Source organism: Macrobrachium nipponense, chromosome 36 (assembly GCF_015104395.2).
Source record: "Macrobrachium nipponense isolate FS-2020 chromosome 36, ASM1510439v2, whole genome shotgun sequence".
Lineage (NCBI taxonomy): Eukaryota > Metazoa > Arthropoda > Malacostraca > Decapoda > Palaemonidae > Macrobrachium > Macrobrachium nipponense.
The window spans coordinates 17,381,118-17,399,191 of record NC_087220.1 but is presented as its reverse complement, the minus strand read 5'-3'; positions in this window follow the sequence as shown (position 1 = coordinate 17,399,191).

Sequence of the window (18,074 nt, the reverse complement as noted above, 5' to 3'; positions counted from 1 at the left end):
CATGAAAATAAACATTCTCTGTTTCTCTATCTCTCTCGCCTCTTTTTTTTATCTGATCCAACACAACTCTCATATCCATATGGTTTTCAAAATTTTATTTCCATTACTCTCTCTCACTCCTTTTTTTTCTGATCTAAAACGATCCCAGCAAATAAATTGTATATGTAATCGCATTATTATTAGCTCTCTCTCTCTCTCTCTCTCTGCTACCCTTCTCCCATATATATATAAAAATATTATATATATATATATATATATATAGATATATTATATATATATATATATATATATATATATATATATATAGAAGTCTAGAGAGAGAGAGAGAGAGAGAGCTAATAATAATGCGATTACATATACATTTATTGCTTGGGGATTCGTTTATTATATATATATAAACATAAACGATATATATATATATATAGATATATATATATATATATATATATATATATATATAATATATATATATACATAGGATATATTTGTTCCATTATATATATATATATATATATAATATATATATATATATATATATATATATATATATATATATATAAGATATATATATATAGCTATTAGGTAACGTGCTTCACAAATAAATAAATTTATCACTCACAAAGGGTGGGACCGACCCCGGTCTTTTTTCGAGTGAGAGTCCAGGGCGTTAGCTTTTTTAATTTTTATCGCAAAGGTCACATATGTTTTGAACTAAGTACTACGTACCTGAGGTGTTTCCCGGCAAGCGTCCAGCTGGCCTAACATCCCAGTGGAAATTTTACCGATTCCTCCCGACCCCTTACAAACACAGAAATAAATTTTCTCACCAAGCCTTTTTGTCCTATGCATTTTTTTGGGAAATAGTGGTAGGTGGCAAGTAGACATATTCATTTAGCCCTCAAAAAGACAAGAAAAAAAAAAGACACTGATATTGATCCAATATATTTTCACCGAATTTAGTTTCTGTTTAAAAAGTAAAAAGTCTTTAAATCAATTTAAATAGATTAGCATCAATTGGATATTTATATTATAACTTTCATGAATGGGAGAAGGAACTCGGAACAATAAGAGTTAAACAAAGGCTGCTAAACTCAAATGATACATTACTACGGCTAGGGAAATGGTTGGTAAGAGCTATGCAAATCTAACTTTAACATACCATTACTGATTTCATATAAAGCAGCTATGCATCTATCGTGGTCTGTGATGCTACAACACTTGAAACATTTGAATTTCACATTGCTGTTCAATATGCAATATTCTTCTTTTACTTTGCATGTCAAATATTAAATGTCTGTAAGATATGACGTGTATGATGCAGGTCTGACAATGTGTCACACAGAAATACAAATAGTTTACGTTCCTCGTTGCCTTCGTTTCCCCAGATTTCCGTTAATAACGGTCTGTTTGTTTAGTTTTTACTTAGTTTTAATTTTATTTTTATTTTTTAGAAACAATATATTCACTCTCATCTCAGTCTATTTCATTATTATTTTTTTGTTTGTTGTTCATAAAAAGAATCTATCCTGTGCAGTTAAACCCCCTATTGCTTGTTCCTGTGAATATATGGAATATATTTTGAATCATTAGCAGTAAATGTCAGTATTGATAATGGCAGCCCTCATGAGGGTGGAACGATGTAATATGCTCCACATGAAAGAAGAATCATCCATTTATTCTCATTTCGTCCTCCTCTCTTTACCACTAAGCACAGAATATTGTCAAAATCAATGATAGTTTTTTATATGTGAAGTAACGACATTGATATTCCAAATATATTTTCATAATAATGTTAGAAATAACTTGGTTAACATAATTGCAGCTAGCTAAATCCTCCTTCGGTGCTCAAACATGTCTGAATGAGTCGTTTTCCAAACTATTATGGGTTTCACAGACAGTGCAAGCACGTTTTTGGGCAATAACTCTGCAACGAACACTCGTATCAGTACGAGAATTTTGCCGTAATTTATAAGAGTATCACGAATCACTAATTGTAAAGAATAAAGACACTTATCTCTGCACCAAGAGGCAAAAACTCGATTAGCCAGAAAGGATACGAAACACAACAATAGAAAAAAAACCGCTCCGCCCTACCCTCTCCCTCCACCTCCACCTCCACCCACCTCCTTCTTCCATGTCTTACCTGCCGCTCCCCACACCACCGCACCTCACACACCCCTTTCTCTTTGAAAGTAGCTTCAGTTTAAACGTTGTATGATTTATTTTATCTATCTATCTATCTATCTATCTATCTACCTAATAATTACATTATTGTATATAATCTAATGATCCACTCGGTTGTTACCTGCAGCTGACTCATTTTAGCTATGCACTGATCCGCTCCTCTCTCTCTCTCTCTCTCTCTCTCTCTCTCTCTTAAAATTTCTTTGCTTTATTATTGAATTCGTGAATAAACATTGAAAGGATAAGTAATCTCTCTCTCTCTCTCTCTCTCTCTCTCTCTCTCTCTCTCTCTCTGTGGTGTGTTTGTGTGGTAGCGTTGCTGTAAATGTTATTAGTGAGAGAAATATGAATGTATGGTGGAGTTAGTAGAACAATAGACACTATGAATGACGGTAAAGTGACTGTTAAACTTGTCTTTGGTTACCTCTTGGCAATTCTTATTTGGACTCGGCATTACGAAGGTGAAGAAGAGATGGGCACCTCGAACAGAACTGTCGGCATGGTGGCAGAAATGAGTTTGTCTCGCAACTTTTCAACTTTTTTTGGCAAAGAGGAAGCCGCCAATTGCCTTTATATTGGTTTGAATATCTAACTGGTTATAGTTACTCAGTGTTACAAAATAAAAATTAAGCCTTTCTACCGGACATTCATTAGAGTTAAAGCCTCGATTATACCCATACATATATTTTTAAGTCATGGATGTTTATTTCATGAGCGGAACAATGTATAAGTAAATCAGTCAACTGGCAGTAACAACTGAGTGGATCATAGAAAATATACAGCAATGCAAATTATTAGAGAGATAGACAGATAGAAAAAAATATACGCATTAAGTTTAAACTGAAGCAACCTTCAGAGAGAGAGAGAGAGAGAGAGAGAGAGAGAGTTTGTAGGGGGAACGCAGATAAGGGAGGGGGAGGGGCAGGTGAGAGGAAAGGAAGAAGGAGGGGGGTGGAGGTGGAGGGAGAGGAAGGGAGGAGCTTTTTTTATACTGTAGTGTTCGTATCCCTTTCCCTTTCTGGGTAATAGAGCTTTTGCCTCTTGGCACAGGGACAAGTGTCTTTATTCTTCACATTAGTGATTCGTGATACTCTTCATAAATTACGGCACTGGTGTAATACACTATAGCAAAATCTCGTACTGATACGAGTGTTTGTTACAGAGTTATTGCCATAAAACGTGCTTGCATTGTCTGTGAAACCCATAGTAAACAGTTCTTATCGCACAGACTTTAAGATGGACATTGAAAATACCGTATCTTCATATCGAAACTGGGCAAAGATTTTCCAAACTTTAAACTGGCTGATTAGCTGTCAGGCACCAAACTTTCTTTGTCGTTAAGAATGAAGGTGTTTTGACAATTTGAAAAGAATGAGTAGATGAAATTCTTCAACCTGCTATTATTCAGTATCTCTGACACCTTTCCATTCTTAAAAATAGTAAGCACCCATGAAGACTTCAGCTAAGCCTTTTCTTACGGTAACTTTTACATCGGAGCAATCACAACCACCTCTACGTATTGTAGCATAAACATTATTTTTCTCTGTTGACGTATGGCGCATGCAGTTTTTTCTTCACTGTGAATCGTTTAACTGAAATTGTTACAATAACCTTTAGCTCTTGATTGATTACAGTAGTTTAGCGTGGGCAGAAGTACGACCCAGACACTGCAGTCATAAGTGTAATAGACTGGAATAATTAAATGCTAGTGTCAGGTATTCTTACTTAGTAGAATTCTGGGGGAAACAACAGTAAGGTTCTGGCTTCTGAAATCACCAAAACGGGGTAGAGGTCATTTGCTGTATTTACATGTTTTTCATGTGCCTCTTCTCGCAACCAACGACTTTTATTATTCCACCATACAAACTCTACTTCGCTGATGACATTCTTGGTTTCATTTACTCTTATGACCTTCAGTTCCTCACATTTTCTCTAGCTTTTCCTTTTTTCTTACAGACACTTCCAAACTATTTCATTAGTTAAGCATTTTCTTCCATATTGCCAGTCAGTCCTTTATTAGGTTTACAAACAGTGCCACTTATCGATTCTATCCTGCTTCTATAGGGCTAGGTCTAAGTATAGCATGAAGAACGCATTCTTCTTTAACTTCCTAACTTGCTAGACGCATAATGCTCCTCCCCTATCAATACAATACAATTTTACTGGTATAGTATGAATCTATTCCCGAATAATTCTTTCGGTGATCTTTATTCCTCTCTGTATTTGGTGTGAACATTTCATCCACCCAGACATACCCACAGAACCTCATCAGACTCTCAGTTACACTTCCACCAACATGCTAAAGCTTATCGCTTCTGATACCATGAACCTCTGGTCTTTCTTAATTCTTTAGCCTCTGAATTAGCCTCTATAAATCTCAACAGTCATTTTCACAAGAATTCTCCAACCAACCACTTCCACTCTTAGGTCTCTCACCCTCTGCTCTTTATAGTCAACAACCTTCTAATATCACACAATTGACCCATGTTGTTTTAGGCAGCAGCCTCCATTTCCATCCTCTACTCTGAGATACATTATATTTTGTTAACTCTTTCTTCCCTTTCCATTTTAAGGCCATGAAGAGCCAATTTCCATCCCTATAAAATTTCTGCTTACATTTACCAGTATTTTTCTTTATTTCTAATGCTCCTTACCTTCCTCACTTCCTTCTTGGCCACTCTAGTTATCTTCCTAAAAATATATAAGTTTCGTCTCTTCTGTCATTCAGATATACTTCAAATAGTATCTTTTATCTCTACCAAACCTCTATATTTTTTTCAGTCTACAGCCTGCTGTCTCACACACACACACACACACACACACACACACACACACACACACACACACACACACACATATCTATATATATATATATATATATATATATATATATATATATATATATATATATATATATATATATCTATATAGTATATATATATATATATATATATATATATATCTATATAGTATATATATATATATATAATATATATATATATATATATATATTATATATATATATATATATATAGATATACTATATAGATATATATATATATATATATATATATATAATATATATATATATATATATATATATATATATATATATATATATATATATATATATATATATATATATATATATATTATATATTTTCATATATCAAACTATATATATATATATATATATATATATAATATATAAATATATATATATATATATATATATATATATATATATATATATATATATATAGGCTATAAAAGGAGGCACCAAATGTAGAGGAGAAATACTATATTTCAGAGACTGCTGTCTCTCTCTTCAGGTATATGAATGAGAAAAGTTTACAGAAAAGGTGGTATTCATACCAAGAGATCCGTCCACAAGTAATGATTGGAATCGGCCCGGCCTTAATAAAGAGAAGCAGGTAATGAACATTCAAAAGGAGCGGTGGATTTCGGATGTCATCGACGAAGTCTTTATTCAACCAACGCTTAAGAAGATTAAAGGAAGATTATCAGCGGGGGTGACCTAAATTGACTTACTTGTGGACGGATCTCTTGGTATAAATACCACCTTTTCTGTAAACTTTTCTCATTCATATACCTGAAGAGAGAGACAGCAGTCTCTGAAATAAATAGTACTTTCCTCTCTACATTTTGGTGTTTTTATGGGCTCCTTTTATTAGATGGAATTCTGTTGTTACAGAACATTTTTACCAGTCATATATATATATAATATATATATATATATATGTATATATATATATAGTATATATAATATATATATATAGTATATATATATAATATATATATATATATATATATATATATATATATACATATAATGTATAACTGAATCACGAAATTCGGAAGGTTATGAATATATAAATAAAGGCAAAAGCCACGAAGGAAAGATTGCGTGTGTGTGTCGTGCGTCTCTATATATCTATACACGGGTGAGTGTATGCTCAAACTTCAGATAGTAATTAACTTCGCTGCTTAATTACTGAGATGTTGCTGTTTGCGTGTTTGGGAATAGAAGTTGCTTAGCAAAATTAAGGGAATTCGGGGACAGAAGTAATTATGAAAATAATGAACGCTGACCTTTGCTTCTGCCAAATGAATATGGCGTCTTTCCTCTGTGAAATTAGTTTTCTCTCTTTGCATTTGAGGCATCTATTAAAAATATTTTATGAATTGTTTTCATACGTGTAGGCTAAGGATTAACGTCATTGGGGACCTCTGGCTTAATTGTATTTATCCGGTGGGGCTAATGGACACTCGCGTCTGATGTTTTTATTTTTTTTTTTTATTCTCACCTTCTCTCGCCTCAACCAACTGAGAATTTCAAATGTCGAATAATATTAGGCACCTAACTGGCTACCCAGGGTCACAGTTCGAGAAACTCTTATGGGCTCTTCCGTGTGTGTATGAGAGAGAGAGAGAGAGAGAGAAGAGAGAGAGAGAGAGAGAGAAATGAGTCAGGTGATAGCAATTCTAATTTCAGGTTACCGTTGCATTTTCGGAAATGAAAAGGTTGTTCTCATAACCTGACATTTCCAAAATATTGGTATTTTAAAAATTCATTAAGACACTGAAATATTTGCCAGAACTGTTTCCCCTTAGGCTCACAACATCTAAACCTCTATATTTTATAACTTCTTAGGCTTGGTTTAAATGAGTAAAATAAGCAAATATCCACTGTAATTCTTATTGTTAATTCTGATGACAAGAGCTAATAAAAAAACATTGAGTTTGAGCAGGACTAGATCAACATACCCTACCTCTTGGAAGAACTAATTTCTGCAGTATGTCTCGAATTTCATATAGTACCTCCGATGAGTAAAACGAGCCGACAATTAAACTATCAAGGCCTTGTATTACATATCACAAAATAACAAATAATTTGGAGCAGGTACATCGAGATTTCTACTAATAGAGACTGGAGAGATAAGATGATAGATAGCAGGTCTAAGTATCCAGGAGCTGAGACAGAGTAGGATATGAGGCTATCTCCAATAAATAGCGTTATTTTTTATGTAAGTAAAACACTTCCGGGGATCACAGGTTCTCACTCAAAGACAACTTAAGCAAGATGTGATATAAACACCATTTCTGCACCTTGTTCCAACAACCAGAGTTACTGGCTGCCCCAGGAATATATTTTAGTAATGGTTTGTATACCAGCTTACGTCATCCTTAGGGATCACACAAAGTAAAATTAAATTGAATCCATGTAAAGTAATCTTGGTTATCCACGAAGATGGGGATAGTGCTAATATCGTTGGCCCTCAAATTCTGGGAGAATTCCCAAACTTTATGACCTAACAATATTAACAGTGTGAAGTATGCAAGAACTTCTGCGCCACCTGGGCCTTAGAGCCATAAATATGCGAAGCCTCAGAAATGACACAGAATGCTCAGAGCAAGGTCTTAGTGGGAGTTTTCATGTAATTGCAATTAAATGATGTTTCTGATCAAAGTTATAAGACTTATGTTTCTAGATATTGTTTACCTGTTATCCCTTTTTTTATTTGTAGACATGGTTAATTTTCCATTACCTAAAGGAGATCAGCCAGTACTCTCTCTCTCCCTCTCGTGATTTCTCGAAAAAGTCGAACAAGTTCAATTTCTCTCCGCTTTTTACATTCTACCTTATTCTTAACATTAGATTATGCTTTTGTGAATTCTGAATATACATTACTTAAACATATTACACTCTAAGCTAATCTTCCTATAAGAATCTGAACATATTACACACACTAGAACGTTTCATACATTATTCTGAGGGAAGTTATGCTTTGCGAAAGCAACAGCATAAGATATATATATATTATATATATATATATATATATATATATATATATATATATATATATATATATATATATATATATATATATATATATATATATATAGGGGCCAAAAGGGGCCAAAGATGTGTTTTTGTGTACACTGGGTGGCTTGTTTTACTAGCCACTAACTACCAAGCAGAAATAATAAGAATTAAAACTATGTACTTCAGATAAGAGTTGAATAGATTATATGATTTGCTTACTTACAATGGTTTTCCCGGCCCTGGATCTAGGCTAGCCTAGGCCTAGTCGTCACCCAAGTTAGGTGGAATAAGGTGGCTTACCTGATTATCAAATATCTCCATAACTTTCTTATAGTTCTAGTCTAATACTATGATGCCTGCAGGCTTTCCATCATGTTTGAAGTTCTCATTGGTTTTGTTTTTCGGTCAGTTTTCTTCCCGAGCGTGGAATTGGGGTTTCCCTTTTTCATGCACAATGCAAAAGCTCTCTTTCTATCCCTCTTTGATTAATAAATATTTGCTGAACAAGATGATGTAGTATCTACTAATATAAAAATGCTTCTCTAACCTGGCAATTTAGCAATAATCAAGCGAAGCTGCATGACTCCAGGTAAAAAAAATCACAAAAAAAGTCACATTAATCTCTCCTAGATAGTGACTCCCAAGAGTCTTAATCCAATACATGTATCCACTTTTGCAGCGTGTTAAGTACAAACCTGTTTGGGTTTGCCGTGGAAATCTAAACAAAAGACTAAATATCGTAAAGTAGATAATGACCACCAAGAAATATTATCCTAGATAACACCCCCGAGAATTCTTGGGTGTCACTATCTAGGAAAGACCCAAACTATTTTGTTTTAATTGCCACCATTAATTAATGTGATTTTTTTGTTTCCTAGCAAAATTGTGACTTTTTCCGAGAGTTTTTCTTGTGTTTATTACGGCTACTCCCAACATCCCAATAAGTATCAGAACCATATCGGAGCAACAGGTGTTAGCTGGACACGCCTGTGGGAACTGAAACCATATAAACATGGAATCCTCCTCCCTTTATTATTCGTGAAACAGTCTCTTTTAGCCAAAGGTGAAGCCCCTGAGGTTAGTTCTGCAAAGAGGACCAGTTCACGCCTCCCCAAGTTCGATGAAAATCACTGGTTCTGTATCATCAGTTACTGCCACTGTGTGGGGGTCTGGTGGGAGGTTGAAACCAACCTATTCTTTGGAAGCTTGAATTTGAAGTCAATGGCCCGTGGGCTTGTTCCAGTATGAAACACCATACTGGAGTTCAGAATTTTCATTAATATTATCATCAGTAGTATAGTAGACATTGAACAATAGTAGAGGACCCTACCATTGACCCCGTGACCACTTTTCCTGATAAATTTTTGAAGGTTGTTTATTGATAATGGGGTCAAAATAACAAAATAAGACCCCATCTCCCTCTCGAAATTTGTTTTGGCTAACTCCGCTAGGCAGCGAAATCCAATATGGCCGCCAATGAGAGTCTTTAAACCTAAAATCGTCATAAGTTTTGTTCTGTCAGAGCTACTGATGAATTCTTGGTGCTAAATATAGGTTTTGAAGGTCAAGGAAACCAATCAGACTATTAGAATACATATATGACAACATTTCTTTCACTGTAATAATAATATTACTGATATCAGGGATTAAAATTGATTAACCCTCTTATGCCGAAGCCCTAAAAATCAAAACGTCTCCCGTATGCCGGGGCCCGGTTTGGAGTGAGCACGGAAGTGGAAAAAATAATTTTTTCATAAAATCACAGCAAACGTAGTTTTGAAGATTAAAGACGGGTAATTTTTTGGCTCCTTTTTTTATCATTGCCTGAAGTTTAGAATGCAACCATCATAAATGAAAAATAATATCATTATCATATGTAAATAAATGCGATATATGTAGCGAAAAAAAAATTATACATAATTGTATTCAAATCACGCTGTGCAGAAAACAGTCAAAGCTAACCAGTTACTTTTTTTGCGTTGTATTGTACACTAAATTGCAATCATTTTGATGTATAATACATTGTAAAACAATAAAAGCAACACCGGAAAAATATTATCACAAAATGATGTACGAATTCGTAACGCGCGGACGCAAAAAAATACTTTTTTCAAAAATTCACCGTAAATCACAATATTATTCTAGAGACTTCCAATTTGTTTCAAAATTAAGACAAATGATTGAATACTATGATACTGCAAGAGTTTTAGATTAAAATTGCAGATTTTGACCATTTCGGACGAGTTAAAGTTGACCGAATACCGAAATTTTTATATATATATTTTTTTATATGCACATATTTCGGAAATGGAAACAGCTACAACCGTTAATTATTTTTTTTTTGTATTTTTCATGAATTTGCGCACATTTTGATATATGAAACTCTATAAAACGCTAATATGAAAAAGGAGCAAATATTAGGATAATGCGATCTACGCATTTCGGAGATTTTTCGGCCGAGAAGCGGCGCGTGGAGGGAAGAAAGATATTTTTTTCAGAATTCACCATAAATCACAATATTGTTTCTAGAGACTTCAAATTTGTTTCAAAAAGAATATAAATAAATGAATATTACTAAGCCGTAAGAGATTTAGCTTACAATTACGTTTTTCGACCATTTCGATTGCATCAAAGTTGACCGTACGTAGTATTTTTTCCAATTATCGTAATTTATATGCAGATATTTAAGAAATGAGAAAAGCTACAACCTTTAATTATTTTTTGTTGTATTTTTAATGAATTTACGCACATTTTGATATAAAAAACTGTATAAAACGGCTAATATGAAAAGGAGCAAATATTAGGATAATGCGATCTACGCATTTCGGAGATTTTCGGCCCCGAAACGGCGCGCGGAGGGAAGAAAGATATTTTTTCAGAAATTCACCATAAATCACAATATTGTTCTAGAGACTTCAAATTTGTTTCAAAATGAATATAAATAATGAATATTACTAGGCCGTAGAGATTTAGCTTACAATTACGTTTTTCGACCATTTCGATGCGTCAAATTTGACCGTACGTAGTTTTTTTTTCCAATTATCGTGATTTATATGCAGATATTCAAGAAATGGGAAAAGCTACAACCTTTAATTATTTTTTGTTGTATTTTTCATGAATTTGCGCACATTTTGATATATGAAACTCTATAAAACGGCTAATATGAAAAGGAGCAAATATTAGGATAATGCGATCTACGCATTTCGGAGGTTTTTCGGCCGCGAAGCGGCGTGCGGAGGAAGAAAGATATTTTTTTTTCAGAGAAAATTCACCATACACAATATTGTTCTAGAGACTTCAAATTTGTTTCAAAATTAAGATAAATAAATGAATATTACTAGACCGTAAGAGATTTAGCCGTAAGAGAATTGCGACAAATTTGACCGTACGTAGTTTTTTTTCCAATTATCGTAATTTATATGCAGATATTTCAGAATTGAGAAAAGCTCGGCCTTTAATTATTTTTTGTTGTATTTTTTCATTTGAATTTGCACATTTTGGATATGAAACTCTATAAAACGGCTAATATGAAAAGGAGAAAATATTAGGATAATGCGATCTACGCATTTCGGAGATTTTCGGCCGCGAAGCGGCGCGCGGAGGGAAGAAAGATATTTTTTTCAGAAATTCACCATAAATCACAGTATTGTTCTAGAGACTTCAAATTTGTTTCAAAATGAATATAAATAAATGAATATTACTACGTCGTAAGAGATTTAGCTTACAATTACGTTTTTGACCATTTCCATTGCATCAAAGTTGACCGTACGTAGTTTTTTTTCCAATTATCGTAATTTATATGCAGGTATTTCGGAAATGAGAAAAGCTACAACCTTTAATTATTTTTTGTTGTATTTTTCATGAATTTACGCACATTTTGATATATAAAACTGTATAAACGGCTAATATAAAAAGGAGCAAATATTAGGATAATGCGACCTACGCATTTCGGAGATTTTCGGCCGCGAAGCGGCGCGTGGAGGGAAGAAATATATTTTTTTCAAAAATTCACCATAAATCACAATATTGTTCTAGAAACTTCAAATTTGTTTCAAAATGAATTTAAATAAATGAATATTACTAGGCCGTAAGAGATTTGGCTTACGATTGCGTTTTTCGACCATTCGATTGCATCAAAGTTGACCATACGTAGTTTTTTTTCCAATTATCGTTTATTTTATATGCAGATATTTCAGAAATGAGAAAGCTACAACCTTAATTATTTTTTGTTGTATTCTTCATGAATTTGCGCACATTTTGATATATGAAACTCTATAAAACGGCTAATATGAAAAGGAGCCAATATTAGGATAATGCGACGTACACATTTCGGAAATTTTCGGCCGCGAAGCGGCGCGCGGAGGGAAAAAAGAGATTTATTTTTTTTTTCAAAAATTCACCATAAATCACAATATTGTTCTACAGACTGAAACTTTATTTCAAATTTTTTCAAAATGAAGATAAATAAATGAAGATTACTAGACTGTATGTATTTTTTTGCTTACCCAAAAATACCAAAATAAAAAAAAATTAATGATATATATATATATATAGATATATATATATATATATATATATATATATATATATATATATTATATATATATATATATATATATATATATATATATATATATATATATATATAATATGTATATGTTTCTTTATTATTCACATGTTTCCGATTCTGGTACGAATACATAAATAAAAGGAATGCAGGTGACACTTTTTTATTTTTTGCATACAATGAAATATCGTATTCATGCATAGATACTGAGATATAAAAAACTTGAAAATAAATCAAAAAATAAAACAAATGTTTTCTCCCTCCTCCATTGAAGAGTCTTGCATTTTTTTCCTCTCGACATGGACGAGGTACAGGTGGAGGAGGGAGACGCGCGCCCTTACGGCCGCTGGGATAGGGCGCGGTTCCGTACGCCCTCCCTTGACCGCCGCTGAGTCGCACTCCAATAGAAGACCGCACTGTCGGTATTTGCGGTCACGGAGGGTCCACTACCCGACGAGAAGGGGCGCGGTGGGGCGTCAGCAGGGGCGGCGGCAAGCAGGGGCGTCAGCAGCAGGGGCGGCGGCAGCAGGGGTTGGCGTCTAGCAGCAGGGGCGTCGGCAGCAGGGGAGTCGCAGCCAGGGGCGTCAGCAGCAGGGGCGTCGGCAGCAGGGGCGGCGGCAGAAGGATGACCGAAGTAGGCACCCCTAAGGTCTGCCCTTTCCTCTATGGGTAGATCTACAGCTCGGGGCAGGGGGCCAGACATGGAAGGCCACTCATTGGGATCAAAGCTGATGAGGGCTTCCCCGGCCCCAGCTGCCTCGAGGAACTGTAAGTGGCTCATCCTCCGTAGATCGGGACCAGTAGTGCCCACAGTAGAGTACGTAGGCATTTTGGAGGGCCAACTGCGAATGTATTTCAGGAGCTTTTGGTCCATCTCCTGGTTCTCCTGGCGAAGGGATAATATTGGATGAGTTCATCAAAGAGATCAACTCCTCCATGTGCCTATTGTAGTGCCCAATGACGGTAGGGCGCTCTACACGAAACTGCTCATACACAACTCGGCCCTGTCGACGCGTCTTCTTCTGCTGCACGATCTCCTCTTGGACAGGTTCATGGCTCGTCGTAATCATGGGGACGAGTCGGACACCCTTCCAACAGATGACGAAGACAGCTCCCTTCCACCGCCACTGTGTCTCTCCTCTTGCCAGATTTTGCTGATGGCTAGCGTACCTCTTGAGGGAATTCGGGGCCCCCACGCACCAACCGAAGGGTACCACTGACGTGAACACCTGCATCATACAGTTCCTGGGCCAGGGATACCGAGTTATATAATTATCCATAAACAGGTGGTATCCCTGGTTACGGAAACGATCCACAAGCCCGAAACAGTTTCACGCATCGAGGAGAAGACCCGGAATACACCGAAAAGTCCACGACGTAGCCGAGTGTTGGCCTCAGTAATTAAAAAAAAATTTCACGCCATATTTCTTCGGCTTCTTGGGGTTATACACTTTTGATGCTTAGACGTCCTTGTAAGGTATCATCCCCTCATCTAAAGAAAAGGTTCTTTCCAGGAATCACGAGAGTTTTACAGCGTTCACGAATATATTCCAACACTGGGCGCACTAAAATGAGGCGATCAGAGTTATTCCGGGGTATGGCCCTTCGGTTGATGGCGTTGAAACATCTGTCCAATGCCAGGAAAGTATCACGGGGCATAATGCCGGGCGTACTTAAAAAAAAATTACGCCTCCAATACATCCTGACATCGGCAGCAGGAATCAATCCAAAAAAAACGTGGAGCCCCCAAAAAATGCCGCCATGTCAGGGAGGTTGCAGCCTCGCCAGTGATATGATAATGTCGTGCATAGTTCATCACGGCAATACCTGGTGTAGTCCGCCATCTCTGCTACCAGGTACTCCAGCAATTCCCGCTTAGGAAAAGCTGAACAAAACCCAGAGCAGTCAGGGGAACAGGTACGGTGAGCCCAGGATTTGCCGTAAATGGATGCATGGTAGGTGGTGGGGGGTCCTCTGTCCACCCATCGTCGCTCTCGGACGACCCTTGGCTAGCATGACTATCCGACCTTCTACGTGCCCCTGCGCGCAGCGCGCGCGCGGGCACGAGCGCGGGCACGATTTCCCACACGAACCCCCCTCACTGGCCCATCTCCCTCACTCAAGCCTTCGCTTTCAGTATCCCCATCATCATCGCCAACAAACTTGATCCTAAATCATCGTCCTCCCCCTCCTAAATTCTAGTTCACTTTCGGGATGTGACCCTCGAACGGACATTGGGGGCAAATATCCTCGTCATCACTATGATCGGGAGTAATGTCCTCGTCACTGGATAACGAAACCGCCATCAAAATGAGGACTTGCCAAAATGCTCTCGATCGAGCTCCGATAAATAATCGTCAATGTCCCTTGGTTTGAGCCCTCCCAAATTCCTACGAATGCCCCTAAGGACGGCACGATGCTTCCTTGGGGTTACTAACGGCAAATGAGACATTCGAAGCACTTTCATCGACACGTGCGGTCGCACAGAACGGCGTTGAGGTCAGGTTGGGTGCTGGGTCCTTCGCCAGCATCTAAGTCCAAAACTCTTCTAACACGATCCCTTCCGACGGGTAAAACGCGCCTTTCGCGTGTCATACGACGGTCAGACATCTCTATGAACGTTCTGTACCAACACAAATGTTCAAAGTCTCGCACAAGCTCAGTCAAACACGATTGCGGCAAAAGATCGCTGACGGATGATGCTACGATGATGCTGGCTGGAGCGAGAAGGAAGGATTCCGCGCATGCGCACTTGGGTCACGCTTTGAAACAAAAATAACACCTCGATCCGTGAACTCCCAGCATCCCCCAAGGCGCGTGATTCAAAAGTTTTTGGCTGGTAGGCCTATAAGTATTTTTCTGCGAATTTAAAAAAAAACTTTTTTGAGTCGACGTATGGTACGTCCAATCGGCATACGGGAGACATTTTGACTCGACGTTTAATACGTCCAATCGGCGTAAGAGGGCTAATAAATATGTCGTTTTGGCATATGATTCTTCTTGTCATTCTTTCTATTCTGATATTACTTCAAACATGTAAAAATGGAAACTAGTAATTTTATTTCATTTCCAAATCCTCATGTGGACAGGTTCTGCTCTGATCGATGTCGAATCTAGCCCATGCATCGACGCTGAACAAGTACGTCTTCAGTTTCATCTTGAATGAAGCAACGTTGTCCAACGATCTAATCTCTTGAGGCAGCCTATTGATCAATCTACTATGCATTACAGCTGCCGCATACAACTGTTTTTTGCCTGATCAACAAACCAATTTGCAGCCCTCTAGCCTCAGTACTTTTTTAAGATCTAGGGCGGACACAAAAGTGTGGACGGAGGAACAAAGCCTGCACAATAGTTTTCTTTTCTGAAAACTAAAAGGAGGAGACTTGGCTACACCAGAAACAAGTTGTTCAAGGAAAGACTCTGAACGGTATATGTCAGTCACAGAATTAACAGCAGAATATGGTTTACCTCCTAAAGAAGAGGAAACTACATTAAAAAACTTCACTTAATTAACCAAATGAAATATTCTGTAGTCAGTTTAATAAACCAAATGTTCAAAGCGTTTCAATGATAAAATAAAAAGGGCCAGAACTCAGATGATTTTTTTTTCATTTCCACGATATTTATTTTCAACGAAAGGTCGAATTGCATATACAGAGAGCTTTTTGTTGTTGTTGTTGTTGTCTATCTATAATTTTTGTTGTTGTTGTTGTTGCCTATCTATCATATTTATACGAATAGGGGTCAGGAATGGAATGAAAAATGTATGTTCTCTGTATATACAAAATATTCGTTAATAGCAATCAAATGACTCAGCAAAGAACATTAATAATATAAATGAAAAGCAGCTATGCTAAAAATGAAGGTATACATGGGAATCAAAATGACGTATGAAAGATAGTAATGATGGGGGAAGCATGAAGTAATTAGTAGATATTTCTATACAAACGTAACGGATGTAAGTAATACGAGAGAATCTGGCAGTCACGATCTTACGATGGACAGTGACATTAATACAAAAACCCTTTTTTGTTTCAAAACATTACGTGTGATTTACTTCTGTTTTTGCTTTGTCTTCTTTACAATGTTATTTCAGCCTCGATAAATGTGCTTGACCAAAACTTATTGGATCAGTAATTATATGCCGGACATTAGTATTTACCGAATCTTTAAACATGTCATTAAATGTAATAAAAATCCTGGTTTATGAAATGATTATCTAGTCTAGGAGTATGAAGGTTTCAGCCTTCTAGGAATCAGAATGGAGGACTTTAAATCCTTTTTCACTTTCAGGACAGATATTTTCACAGGTATTATGGGAAATCAATTACATCTCCTTACCTATACCAGAAGGCATATTCATACTTGTGTTTGTCTATAAATTAAAGGAAAACCACATTACCACTTTTTCTTTGATCTCAGCATATGAGAGAGAGAGAGAGAGGAGAGAGAGAGAGAGAAGAGAGAGAGAATGTTTTCATTCCAGTAATTCTAAAACATTATTCCTTTTCCTTCTTCCCTGTTCATGGTTTCTGTTTTGTTCTGTACTTTTAAGGATGAAGGAAGCTGATTAGCAAACGATCTAATGACCAAATATGGACGTCATAAAGGAGTGGATATGGCTCCCTCGGCCCACGTGAACCTGAGTAAGGAACTCAGTGGCTACTGGTGACTCAAAAAGTATACCTATGCACTACCTGAAAATATCAGCCCTAACTCAAAAGGAATTTAAGGTCATGCACCAATGTGAAAAACATTTATTAATATACAGGAGCAATATACGATTAAGAGGTGGATTAAGCAAATACCCTTATCTAGTCAAAAGGGTGAAAAAATAATAAAAAACAATAAAAAAAAAAAAATTCGTGGGGTTATTCTTGATAAGGGGAGAGAAGGAACAAATATTAAGATCGTCGTTCAACTTGGTGATGAAATTTCGAAATCTCTCTCTCTCTCTCTCTCTCTCTCTCTCTCTCTCTCTCTCTCTCTCCTGCTTCTGTTCATGCTCCTGCTCCTCCTCCGCTCTTCCTCCTCCTCCTCCTCCTCCTCCTCCTCATCCTCTTCCTCCTCCTTCTGTTATAAGTAATAAGAGGATCTGCACTCAAGTTGACGATAAATTTCCTTCTCGCATTCCATGACACGCAATGCATTTTAAGGTCCTTTTCTTCAATATTCCAGGAAATTTTCCAGCCTTTCACTATGAGAGGTTTCAGCGCATATCATCTTTCTTTTGTTAGTACTACATAATAAGAAAAATTTTAATCTGATAATGCATTTAGCATATAATACGAAAAAGAATTTTTAATCTGATAATACAAATGCCTATAAAAATATCAGTAAACATGATTATTGCACTTAATGATATGAAATCAACATCATTATTATTAATTTGATCATTCATCGAATGCAAGCTTTTTAATAACCACCTTTCTCAAGAGATATTAATCACTTTAAATTGCGTGACTCAGTATT